The sequence below is a fragment of the Salvelinus namaycush genome, chromosome 34 (genome assembly GCF_016432855.1).
Source record: "Salvelinus namaycush isolate Seneca chromosome 34, SaNama_1.0, whole genome shotgun sequence".
Taxonomy (NCBI): domain Eukaryota; kingdom Metazoa; phylum Chordata; class Actinopteri; order Salmoniformes; family Salmonidae; genus Salvelinus; species Salvelinus namaycush.
The window spans coordinates 40,641,791-40,656,041 of NC_052340.1; positions in this window are offsets into that span (position 1 = coordinate 40,641,791).

The following is a 14,251-nucleotide window of genomic DNA, read 5'->3' on the forward strand; positions in this document are numbered from 1 at the left end:
GTATAGATGTTATTCGTATGTACACATATTTGGATATTGAACAAAAGACAAAAAATCAGAATAAGCCAAAACTAAATATTGGTGCATTAAGGTAAGGATTTCAGAGATGAGAACACATGTTGCAGAGTGTGCCATTATCAAACTGTACTGGTCTCTATCAGAGAATCAGTAACCCAATACATTATCAAACTGTGCTGATCTCTATCAGAGAATCAGTAACCCGATACATTATCAAACTGTTCTGATCTCTATCAGTGATTCAGTAACCCAATACATTATCAAACTGTACTGGTCTCTATCAGTGATTCAGTAACCCAATACATCATCAAACTGTACTGAACTCTATCAGAGATTCAGTAACCGTAGTAACAGTAGTGATTTGTTAATCCCAGATGATGTCATAATACTAAACTCACTGATCTTAATGCAATTGCCAAAAATAATATTTGTAATATAATGTATTAGGACCAGCGTTGGGGGTAACGCGTTACAGTAATCATTTTACTTTTACGATTAACGGCACGCACCTCTGATCTTTGCCATTAATCGCGCCAGTGAACCCATAGAGGGCTTTACGGTCTAGTGGAGGGTGTGCTTTCTAGAACCCATAGAGGGCTTCACCGTCTAGTGGAGGGTGTGCTTTCTAGAACCCATAGAGGGCTTCACGGTCTAGTGGAGGGTGTGCTTTCTAGAACCCATAGAGGGCTTTACGGTCTAGTGGAGGGTGTGCTTTCTAGAACCCATAGAGGGCTTCACGGTCTAGTGGAGGGTGTGCTTTCTAGAACCCATAGAGGGCTTCACCGTCTAGTGGAGGGTGTGCTTTCTAGAACCCATAGAGGGCTTCACCGTCTAGTGGAGGGTGTGCTTTCTAGAACCCATAGAGGGCTTCACCGTCTAGTGGAGGGTGTGCTTTCTAGAACCCATAGAGGGCTTCACCGTCTAGTGGAGGGTGTGCTTTCTAGAACCCATAGAGGGCTTTACGGTCTAGTGGAGGGTGTGCTTTCTGGAACCCATAGAGGGCTTCACCGTCTAGTGGAGGGTGTGCTTTCTAGAACCCATAGAGGGCTTCACCGTCTAGTGGAGGGTGTGCTTTCTAGAACCCATAGAGGGCTTCACCGTCTAGTGGAGGGTGTGCTTTCTAGATAACCATCGCTATGCAACCAGCAATGGCGGCTGGAGAGAAAGATTTTGAAAGAAAAGAAAGGACATCTGTACAGAGGTTGAGCTTATATTAAGCTGTGCAACATAAGACATTTCATAGGATTACACATAAATATAAAGGCTAAAGGGATTTTTAAAATTCATATATTTCATTATTCTCACTTTCCCACCGCGAGGGAACTTCTGACAGTTATCAGACCCTCGGAAATGATTTCCCCGTTCCATATGATCCATGCTATAGAAATCTGGTTCATGCCCCCCGTCCAAATCGTGATAGGCATAATTATTTTAATATTATACTTTTATTTTCAACTATAAAAATGTGTAAACATGGTCTGATTACAAACAAACAAAATCTGTAATCAGTTACGTTACCAGCAAAAATATTGTAATCAGATTACAGATACTTTTGAAAAACTAGATAATTACTTATTGGATTACTTTCAAATTCAAACTGTTTTCTCAATGACATTCAATTCCGCATTGAAGAAATGTGCACGTTTAAGTTTGATCCAGCTGAGTGAGTCTGACCACCAATCAGAGACCACTATGATGTCACACCAAATGCGTTTGATGGATAATTTTTGTCTTCTTCTAATACCTTCCCAACCCTGACCTCCAGTACTCTAACTAGTAACCTTCCCAACCCTGACCCCCAGGACTCTAACTAGTAACCTTCCCAACCCTGACCCCCAGTACTCTAACTAGTAACCTTCCCAACCCTGACCCCCAGGACTCTAACTAGTAACCTTCCCAACCCTGACCCCCAGTACTCTAACTAGTAACCTTCCCAACCCTGACCCCCAGGACTCTAACTAGTAACCTTCCCAACCCTGACCTCCAGTACTCTAACTAGTAACCTTCCCAACCCTGACCCCCAGTACTCTAACTAGTAACCTTCCCAACCCTGACCCCCAGTACTCTAACTAGTAACCTTCCCAACCCTGACCCCCAGTACTCTAACTAGTAACCTTCCCAACCCTGACCCCCAGTACTCTAACTAGTAACCTTCCCAACCCTGACCCCACGGACTCTAACTAGTAACCTTCCCAACCCTGACCCCCAGTACTCTAACTAGTAACCTTCCCAACCCTGACCCCCAGGACTCTAACTAGTAACCTTCCCAACCCTGACCCCCAGGACTCTAACTAGTAACCTTCCCAACCCTGACCCCCAGTACTCTAACTAGTAACCTTCCCAACCCTGACCTCCAGTACTCTAACTAGTAACCTTCCCAACCCTGACCCCCAGGACTCTAACTAGTAACCTTCCCAACCCTGACCTCCAGTACTCTAACTAGTAACCTTCCCAACCCTGACCCCCAGTACTCTAACTTGTAACCTTCCCAACCCTGACCCCCAGGACTCTAACTTGTAACCTTCCCAACCCTGACCCCCAGTACTCTAACTAGTAACCTTCCCAACCCTGACCTCCAGTACTCTAACTAGTAACCTTCCCAACCCTGACCCCCAGTACTCTAACTAGTAACCTTCCCAACCCTGACCCCCAGGACTCTAACTAGTAACCTTCCCAACCCTGACCCCCAGTACTCTAACTAGTAACCTTCCCAACCCTGACCCCCAGTACTCTAACTAGTAACCTTCCCAACCCTGACCCCCAGGACTCTAACTAGTAACCTTCCCAACCCTGACCCCCAGTACTCTAACTAGTAACCTTCCCAACCCTGACCTCCAGTACTCTAACTAGTAACCTTCCCAACCCTGACCCCCAGGACTCTAACTAGTAACCTTCCCAACCCTGACCCCCAGTACTCTAACTAGTAACCTTCCCAACCCTGACCCCCAGTACTCTAACTAGTAACCTTCCCAACCCTGACCCCCAGTACTCTAACTAGTAACCTTCCCAACCCTGACCTCCAGTACTCTAACTAGTAACCTTCCCAACCCTGACCCCCAGGACTCTAACTATTAACCTTCCCAACCCTGACCCCCAGTACTCTAACTAGTAACCTTCCCAACCCTGACCCCCAGTACTCTAACTAGTAACCTTCCCAACCCTGACCCCCAGGACTCTAACTAGTAACCTTCCCAACCCTGACCCCCAGGACTCTAACTAGTAACCTTCCCAACCCTGACCCCCAGTACTCTAACTAGTAACCTTCCCAACCCTGACCCCCAGTACTCTAACTAGTAACCTTCCCAACCCTGACCCCCAGTACTCTAACTAGTAACCTTCCCAACCCTGACCCCCAGGACTCTAACTAGTAACCTTCCCAACCCTGACCCCCAGTACTCTAACTAGTAACCTTCCCAACCCTGACCCCCAGGACTCTAACTAGTAACCTTCCCAACCCTGACCCCCAGGACTCTAACTAGTAACCTTCCCAACCCTGACCCCCAGTACTCTAACTAGTAACCTTCCCAACCCTGACCCCCAGTACTCTAACTAGTAACCTTCCCAACTCTGACCCCCAGTACTCTAACTAGTAACCTTCCCAACCCTGACCCCCAGTACTCTAACTAGTAACCTTCCCAACCCTGACCCCCAGTACTCTAACTAGTAACCTTCCCAACCCTGACCCCCAGTACTCTAACTAGTAACCTTCCCAACCCTGACCCCCAGTACTCTAACTAGTAACCTTCCCAACCCTGACCCCCAGTACTCTAACTAGTAACCTTCCCAACCCTGACCCCCAGTACTCTAACTAGTAACCTTCCCAACCCTGACCCCCAGTACTCTAACTAGTAACCTTCCCAACCCTGACCCCCAGTACTCTAACTAGTAACCTTCCCAACCCTGACCCCCAGTACTCTAACTAGTAACCTTCCCAACCCTGACCCCCAGTACTCTAACTAGTAACCTTCCCAACCCTGACCCCCAGTACTCTAACTAGTAACCTTCCCAACCCTGACCCCCAGTACTCTAACTAGTAACCTTCCCAACCCTGACCCCCAGTACTCTAACTAGTAACCTTCCCAACCCTGACCCCCAGTGGGGTAAAAGAGGTGTTTGAGAAAAATATCCTAATATCTGAAGTCATATAAGTGAAGAAATTAAATGAACTTGTGCTCATCTAAGGACTACTTCCCTAGGTGATGCATCATGGGTGAATAAAACTTTATTTAAAAGCAACTTGAAAAAGTATTACGGTAATGAGAAACCTGTCCGCAGTCACTGTTTTAACGTAATAAATATGACATTTTAATGTAAACTTCAACTAGTATTCAATTTTTTAGATTTATGGACAAACTACAGCAGCATATTTTGTGTTTTAGTCGAATAAGTTAGGTTTTTCTAAAGTAAAATTGTATAAAATTATATACTTATATACTTCTATTGTATAGAATTTAATCCGACGCATTTCGGAAATGAGCATTTGAAATTAAAATTTACAAAATTCTGGCTAAAATCTAAAAATGGATTTAAAATAGGATACTTCCATAAACTAGGCATCTTAGTCTTCAAAATGGAAGTTGATTGTTGCAGATGCACCATGGTTTTCTGATTCAATTTGCTACTGCCATGGTTATAACTGGTGTCATGAGAATCACCCATCTCCTCCACTGTCTGTCTGTCTGTAAGTCCCTTGTTCCAGCAATGCTACTGTTGACTGTTGAATTATAGCACACTTTACTATCCTTGTGTCCTCTTCCTTTGCTCCCGCCCCCCGCCCCGCCCCCCGCCCCGCCTCCAGGTGGTTTCAAGCTGTTTAAGCAGTGGAAAGAGCGCTACCTGGTGCTGACAGTAGAAGGCAGTCTGAGGGTGTGTCGCGACGCAGAGAGTCCTCCTGACCAGGTGGTGGCACTGCAGTGGAACTGTGAGGCCATCGTAGAGGGCAGGGAGATCCTGGACCTACCCCGGCTTCCCCCGGGGGGAAGGAGAGACTGCTGCTTCGCCCTCATCCTGCCCCAGGAAAAGTTCCTGTTACTACTGGCTGACAGCCCAGAGGACTGCAGGTTTGTAGCAGTACTGTAGTAGTTGTAGTAGAAGTAGTAGTAGTAGAAGTAGAACTAGTAGAAGTAGTACTAGTAGAAGTAGTAGTAGTAGTACTAGTAGTACTAGAAGTAGTAGTAGTAGAAGTAGTACTAGTAGAAGTAGTACTAGTAGAAGTGGTAGTAGTAGTAGTAGCAGTACTAGTAGAAGTAGTAGTAGAAGTAGTAGTAGTAGTAGTAGTAGTTGTTGTTGTAGTAGTAGTACTGCAGTAGTAGTGGTAGTAGTAGTAGTACTAGTAGAAGTAGTAGTAGTAGTTGTTGTTGTTGTAGAAGTAGTACTGCAGTAGTAGTGGTAGTAGTAGTAGTACTAGTAGAAGTAGTAGTAGTAGTAGTAGTAGTAGTTGTTGTTGTTGTAGTAGTACTGCAGTAGTAGTGGTAGTAGTAGTAGTACTAGTAGAAGTAGTAGTAGTAGTAGTAGTACTACAGTAGTAGTGGTAGTAGTAGTAGTACTAGTAGTTGTTGTTGTAGTAGTACTGCAGTAGTAGTGGTAGTAGTAGTAGTAGTAGTTGTTGTTGTAGTAGTACTGCAGTAGTAGTGGTAGTAGTAGTAGTACTAGTAGAAGTAGTAGTAGTAGTAGTAGTAGTAGCACTAGTAGAAGTATTAGTAGTAGTAGAAGTAGTAGTAGTAGTTGTAGTAGTTGTTGTTGTAGTAGTAGTAGTGCAGTAGTAGTTGTAGTAGAAGTAGTACTAGTAGAAGTAGTAGTAGTAGAAGTAGTACTAGTAGAAGTAGTAGTAGTAGTAGTAGTAGTAGTAGTAGTAGTAGTAGTAGTAGTAGTAGTAGAAGTAGTAGTAGTAGAAGTAGTAGTAGTAGTAGTAGTAGTACTAGTAGTAGTAGTAGTACTAGTAGAAGTAGTAGTAGTAGTAGAAGTAGTAGTAGTAGAAGTAGTAGTAGTAGAAGTAGTAGTAGTACTAGTAGAAGTAGTACTAGTAGAAGTAGTAGTAGTAGAAGTAGTAGTTGTAGTAGTTGTTGTTGCAGTAGTAGTAGTAGTATTTAGTATTTATTAAGATCCTGGGGTCCATTCAGGGTTAAAACAATTACATCAAAACAAAACAACAGCCTACATCATAAATAAAACAAAACATCACACAAGACGTTATTACATTACTACTCTGTTCTTACAATATAACATCCACAATACCACAACATTACAGTGTGTGTGTGTGTAGAGTGCCTGTCTCTTCACAGTCGACGTTGTGCCACGGGGTGTTGTTTAATCTGTTTAAATCTGTTATTTTACTGCTCGCTTGAGTTGCTTGATGTTGAACAGAGTTTCATGTAGTAATGACTTGGGCCGTGGCGGTCATGACATGTTGTCAGCCGGATATTGTCATGCAAAGTACTGCCGGTGTCACGGTAACTGACCATTAATTAACATAAACGCGTTTAGCATATACAAGCAGCTGATGCCTTTGAAACATCTCTATTTAAATAAATTATAATAAATCAATGTCATAAAACACCGTCACAATAAAATCCATTATTTATTTTAGGTCAAAAGAAACATGATGGAAAAAATGTATTTCAGAAGTACAGAATATGAGTCCTACTGTATGTTATCTGGCTATGATACAGACTGTAGACTTGTTCATTTATCAGACTAGATACTGTATGTTATCTGGCTATGATATAGACTGTAGACTTGTTCATTTATCAGACTAGATACTGTATGTTATCTGGCTATGATATAGACTGTAGACTTGTTCATTTATCAGACTAGATACTGTGTTATCTGGCTATGATATAGACTGTAGGCTTGTTCATTTATCAGACTAGATACTGTATGTTATCTGGCTATGATATAGACTGTAGACTTGTTCAGTTAGCAGACTAGATACTGTATGTTATCTGGCTATGATATAGACTGTAGACTTGTTCATTTATCAGACTAGATACTGTATGTTATCTGGCTATGATATAGACTGTAGACTTGTTCATTTATCAGACTAGATACTGTATGTTATCTGGCTATGATATAGACTGTAGACTTGTTCATTTATCAGACTAGATACTGTATGTTATCTGGCTATGATATAGACTGTAGGCTTGTTCATTTATCAGACTAGATACTGTATGTTATCTGGCTATGATATAGACTGTAGACTTGTTCATTTAGCAGACTAGATACTGTATGTTATCTGGCTATGATATAGACTGTAGACTTGTTCATTTATCAGACTAGATACTGTATGTTATCTGGCTATGATATAGACTGTAGACTTGTTCATTTATCAGACTAGATACTGTATGTTATCTGGCTATGATATAGACTGTAGACTTGTTCATTTAGCAGACTAGATACTGTGTTATCTGGCTATGATATAGACTGTAGACTTGTTCATTTATCAGACTAGATACTGTATGTTATCTGGCTATGATATAGACTGTAGACTTGTTCATTTATCAGACTAGATACTGTATGTTATCTGGCTATGATATAGACTGTAGGCTTGTTCATTTATCAGACTAGATACTGTGTTATCTGGCTATTCTCCATGATATAGACTGTAGACTTGTTCATTTATCAGACTAGATACTGTATGTTATCTGGCTATGATATAGACTGTAGACTTGTTCATTTATCAGACTAGATACTGTATGTTATCTGGCTATGATATAGACTGTAGGCTTGTTCATTTATCAGACTAGATACTGTATGTTATCTGGCTATGATATAGACTGTAGGCTTGTTAATTTATCAGACTAGATACTGTATGTTATCTGGCTATGATATAGACTGTAGACTTGTTCATTTATCAGACTAGATACTGTATGTTATCTGGCTATGATATAGACTGTAGACTTGTTCATTTAGCAGACTAGATACTGTGTTATCTGGCTATGATATAGACTGTAGACTTGTTCATTTATCAGACTAGATACTGTATGTTATCTGACTATGATATAGACTGTAGACTTGTTCATTTATCAGACTAGATACTGTATGTTATCTGGCTATGATACAGACTGTAGACTTGTTCATTTAGCAGACTAGATACTGTGTTATCTGGCTATTCTCCATGATATAGACTGTAGGCTTGTTCATTTAGCAGACTAGATACTGTATGTTATCTGGCTATGATATAGACTGTAGGCTTGTTCATTTATCAGACTAGATACTGTATGTTATCTGGCTATGATATAGACTGTAGGCTTGTTCATTTAGCAGACTAGATACTGTATGTTATCTGGCTATGATATAGACTGTAGACTTGTTCATTTAGCAGACTAGATACTGTATGTTATCTGGCTATGATATAGGCTGTAGACTTGTTCATTTAGCAGACTAGATACTGTGTTATCTGGCTATGATATAGACTGTAGGCTTGTTCATTTATCAGACTAGATACTGTATGTTATCTGTCTATGATATAGACTGTAGACTTGTTCATTTAGCAGACTAGATACTGTATGTTATCTGGCTATGATATAGACTGTAGGCTTGTTCATTTATCAGACTAGATACTGTATGTTATCTGGCTATGATATAGACTGTAGACTTGTTCATTTATCAGACTAGATACTGTATGTTATCTGGCTATGATATAGACTGTAGACTTGTTCATTTAGCAGACTAGATACTGTATGTTATCTGGCTATGATATAGACTGTAGGCTTGTTCATTTAGCAGACTAGATACTGTATGTTATCTGGCTATGATATAGACTGTAGACTTGTTCATTTAGCAGACTAGATACTGTATGTTATCTGGCTATGATATAGACTGTAGGCTTGTTCGTTTATCAGACTAGATACTGTATGTTATCTGGCTATGATATAGACTGTAGGCTTGTTTATTTATCTGACTAGATACTGTATGTTATCTGGCTATGATATAGACTGTAGACTTGTTCATTTATCAGACTAGATACTGTATGTTATCTGGCTATGATATAGACTGTAGGCTTGTTCATTTATCAGACTAGATACTGTGTTATCTGGCTATGATATAGACTGTAGGCTTGTTCATTTATCAGACTAGATACTGTATGTTATCTGGCTATGATATAGACTGTAGGCTTGTTTATTTATCTGACTAGATATGCTTATAAGTCCCATGACATTATTTTATATTATATGATTTTACAGTAATAAGAATAAAATAGAAAATATGTTTTTCCCGAAACGAGGTGCGCATATGTAGTGGCTATGTTGAGTGTTAAAGTGATCATTTGAAACAGGTCCTATACGCTAGATTTAGAGTTATTTGACAACTTTAGTTGTAAATTATACAAACCTTAGAATGTGTTAGAAATCAAAAGATATATCGGCTGCATGGTGAGACTACAGACTATTGATGATTTCAGGAAGTTAGATATATCTGCTGCATGGTGGGACTACAGACGATTGATGATTTCAGGAAGTTAGATATATCGGCTGCATGGTGAGACTACAGACGATTGATGATTTCAGGAAGTTAGATATATCGGCTGCATGGTGGGACTACAGACTATTGATGATTTCAGGAAGTTAGATATATCGGCTGCATGGTGGGACTACAGACTATTGATGATTTCAGGAAGTTTGATATATCGGCTGCATGGTGGGACTACAGACGATTGATGATTTCAGGAAGTTTGCTCTCGGTTCCTCGCCTCAGGCTGCACAAGCTGTTCTCTCATCAAGGCATCATATTTTCACCCATCAGACTATTCTCAGTTGAATATTGTCTTTACCTAATATGTACAATTTAGTTGTGATTTAAAATGGCCGATTTATCAAATGGGCAGGAACAGGGTCAAGAAGAAAAACAGATGTCATCAATAATGAACTGGAATAGTGAATGAAGACCACTTTCCCGCCGGTTAATGTTTCCCTCGTGTCTGATAGGCTCCTCGGGTTATTTTGCTGCCACAACAGGTGTTATTCTGCCCAATCTCTGTTTGCCATGGGCTCTCCAACCCTGTTCCTGCAGCTGCCCAGTGCTTCATTTCGGGAAACCAAGTGAAATCTGTTCAGGAACATCCATAGTAATATGTTTTTTTTTTACAAATAAACATATTTCCTTAAAGTGCCTTTCTCCTCTGCGCTGGAGAAAGGAATGAAGGAGAGAGGAGGAGATGGAAACACACAGTGGTGAGATATTCTGTAGCTAAAGGCAATGTCGGCCAATAAATTATAAAAAATATATATTTTTAAATCCCTATTACTAGGCTAATCAAAATCAAATACAAATTGTAGGACAACTCTGAATTTGTTTAATTTAGGCTAGACAATCATTATTTTAATTCAGGTTTTTTGGGGGGGTGGGGGGGGGGGGGCTTGGGCTCATATATAGGCCTATGAATATGCATAAGATCTAATATGTTTATGGATGTTTTTGAATGAATCATCACCTTAAAAAGCTCTGTCATCCAAACAACGGACATGATGGTCGTTAGATCCCTGAGTACCAGGCCATTAGGACCTGATGGTCGTTAGAGCCCTAATAACCAGGCCATTAGGACATGATGGTCGTTAGAGCCCTGAGTACCAGGCCATTAGGACCTGATGGTCGTTAGAGCCATGAGTACCAGGCCATTAGGACATGATGGTCGTTAGAGCCCTGAGTACCAGGCCATTGGGACCTGATGGTCGTTAGAGCCCTAATAACCAGGCCATTAGGACATGATGGTCGTTAGAGCCCTGAGTACCAGGCCATTGGGACCTGATGGTCGTTAGAGCCCTAATAACCAGGCCATTAGGACCTGATGGTCGTTAGAGCCCTGAGTACCAGGCCATTAGGACCTGATGGTCGTTAGAGCCCTGAGTACCAGGCCATTAGGGCCTGATGGTCGTTAGAGCCCTGAGTACCAGGCCATTAGGACCTGATGGTAGTTAGAGCCCTGAGTACCAGGCCATTAGGACCTGATGGTCGTTAGAGCCCTGAGTACCAGGCCATTAGGACCTGATGGTCGTTAGAGCCCTGAATACCAGGCCATTAGGACCGGATGGTCGTTAGAGCCCTGAATACCAGGCCATTAGGACCTGATGGTTGTTAGAGCCCTGAATACCAGGCCATTAGGACCTGATGGTCGTTAGAGCCCTGAATACCAGGCCATTAGGACCTGATGGTCGTTAGAGCCCTGAGTACCAGGCCATTAGGACCTGATGGTCGTTAGAGTCCTGAGTACCAAGCCATTAGGACCTGATGGTCGTTAGAGCCCTGAGTACCAGGCCATTAGGACCTGATGGTCGTTAGAGCCCTGAGTACCAGGCCATTAGGACCTGATGGTCGTTAGAGCCCTGAGTACCAGGCCATTAGGACCTGATGGTCGTTAGAGCCCTGAGTACCAGGCCATTAGGACCTGATGGTTGTTAGAGCCCTGAGTACCAGGCCATTAGGACCTGATGGTCGTTAGAGCCCTGAGTACCAGGCCATTAGGGCCTGTTGGTAGTTAAAGCCCTGAATACCAGGCCATTAGGACCTGATGGTCGTTAGAGCCCTGAGTACCAGGCCATTAGGGCCTGTTGGTAGTTAAAGCCCTGAGTACCAGGCCATTAGGACATGATGGTCGTCTGTCCGCAACAGCCCTAGTAATGGCTCTATATAGTACTGCATGTTTCACCAGAGCCTGTTCTGGACTTAAAAATCTGTGAAAAGACCCCTGGTGGCCTGTCTTGTGGGGTATGTATGGGTTTATGAGCTGTGTTAGATGCTTTCAACACGTCAAAACCTGTCATTAAGACAAGTTGTGATGTAGTAAATCTTTACTTTGAGCCATGAGAGATTGCCATGCAGGTTATTGATATTGTCCCTCCGTGTACATTTAAGGGCCTGCTCTGTTCAGGGCCAACTAGAATGTGTCTCTGTTCTTCTTTGTGGCACTTAACCATATAACTGGGCAGTAGTCTAGGTGTGATAAAAGGCCTTGGGTACTTGTTTAGTTGATCGTGATATTAAGAATGCAGAGCAGCTCTATATCTCGGACAGACCTCTCCCCAGTTTAGCTACCATTGCATCAATGATACTCTGAATCACCTATACTCCACACACAGAGACGCATACAAAGCTCTCCCTCGCCCTCCATTTGGCAAATCTGACCATAATTCCATCCTCCTGATTCCCGCCTACAAGCAATAATTAAAGCAGGAAGCAGCAGTGACTCGATCAATAAAAAAGTGGTCAGATGAAGCAGATGCTAAGCTACAGGACTGTTTTGCTAGCACAGACTGGAATATGTTCCGTGATTCCTCCAATGGCATTGAGGAATACACCACATCTGTCACTGGCTTCATCAATAAGTGCATCGATGACCATACGTACATACCCCAACCAGAAGCCATGGATTACAGGCAGCATCCGCACTGAGCTAAAGGCTAGAGCTGCCGCTTTCAAGCAGCGGGACTCAAACCCAGAGGCTTATAAGAAATCCCGCTACGCCCTCCGACGAACCATCAAACAGGCAAAGTGTCAATACAGGACTAAGATTGAATCATACTACACCGGCTCTGATGCTCGGCGAATGTGGCAGGGCTTGTAAACCATTACAGACTACAAAGGGAAGCACAGCCGAGAGCTGCCCAGTGACACGAGCCTACCAGACGAGCTAACCTACTTCTATGTTCGCTTCGAGGCAAATAACACTGAAACATGCATGTGAGCACCAGCTGTACCGGAAGACTGTGTCATCACGCTCTCCGCAGCCGATGTGAGTAAGACCTTTAGACAGGTAAACATTCACAAGGCCGCAGGGCCAGACGGATTACCAGGACGTGTACTGCGAACATGCGCTGACCAACTAGCAAGTGTCTTCACTGACATTTTCAACCTCTCCCTGTCCGAGTCTGTAATACCAACATCTTTCAAGCAGACCACCATAGTCCCTGTACCCAAGGACACTAAGGTAACCTCTCTAAATGACTACCGACCCGTAGCACTCACACCTGTAGCCAAGAAGTGCTTTGAAAGGCTGGTCATGGATCACATCAACACCATCCTCCCAGAAACTCCAGACCCACTCCAATTTGCATACCGCCCCAACAGATCCACAGATGATGCAATCTCTATTGCACTTCACACTGCCCTTTCCCACCTGGACAAAAGGAACACCTATGTGAGAATGCTATTCATTGACTACAGCTCAGCATTCAACACCATAGTGCCCACAAAGCTCATCAATAAGCTAAGGACCCTGGGACTAAACACCACCCTCTGCAACTGGATCTTGGACTTCCTGACAGGGCGCCCCCAGGTGGTAAGGGTAGGTAACAAAACATCCGCCATGCTGATCCTCAACACAGGGGCCCTTCTAGGTATTTTCCACCATAATTTGCAAATAAATTCATTAAAAATCCTACAATGTAATTTTCTGGATTTTTTTTTCTCATTTTGTCTGTCATAGTTGAAGTGTACCTATGATAAAAAATTACAGGCCTCCCTCATCTTTTTAAGTGGGAGAACTTGCACAATTGGTGGCTGACTAAATACTTTTTTGCCCCACTGTATGCTGAGCACATGTTGGCTGCTTTTCCTTCACTCTGTGGTCCAACTCATCCAAAACCATTTTAATTCGGTTGAATTTGGGTGATTGTGGAGGCCAGGTCATCTGATACAGCACTCCATCACTCTCCTTCTTGGCCAAATAGCCCTTACACAGCCTGGAGTTGTGTTGGGTCATTGCATTGTCCTGTTGAAAAACAAAGGATAGTCCCACTAAGCGCAAATCAGATGGGATGGTATATCTCTGCAGAATACTGTGGCAGCCATACTGGTTAAGTGTGCCTAGAGTTCTAAATAAATCACTGACAGTGTCACCAGCAAAGCACCCCCACACCATCACACCTCCTCCTCCATGCTTCACGGTGGGAACCACACATGCGGAGATCATCCGTTCACCTACTCTGCGTCTAACAAAGACACGGCAGTTGTAACCAAAAATATAAAATTTGCACTCATCAGACCTAAGTACAGTTTTCCACCATTCTAATGTCCATTGCTTGTGTTTCTTGGCCCAAGCAAGTCGGATGGTCTTAGTGACAACAGACCTAGATATGGGGGGAGGTTTTAGTGGCTGGAATATTAGGACAATTGGAGGTTTACAAATTTGCAGCTATAGTATGCTTAACAGTGTAAATTATTATGGTACAGCTATATGGACACTTATCATCATGGTGCTTTATAGTGGTAAGTTTACGAACATTGGTTGTGGTAAGTATAA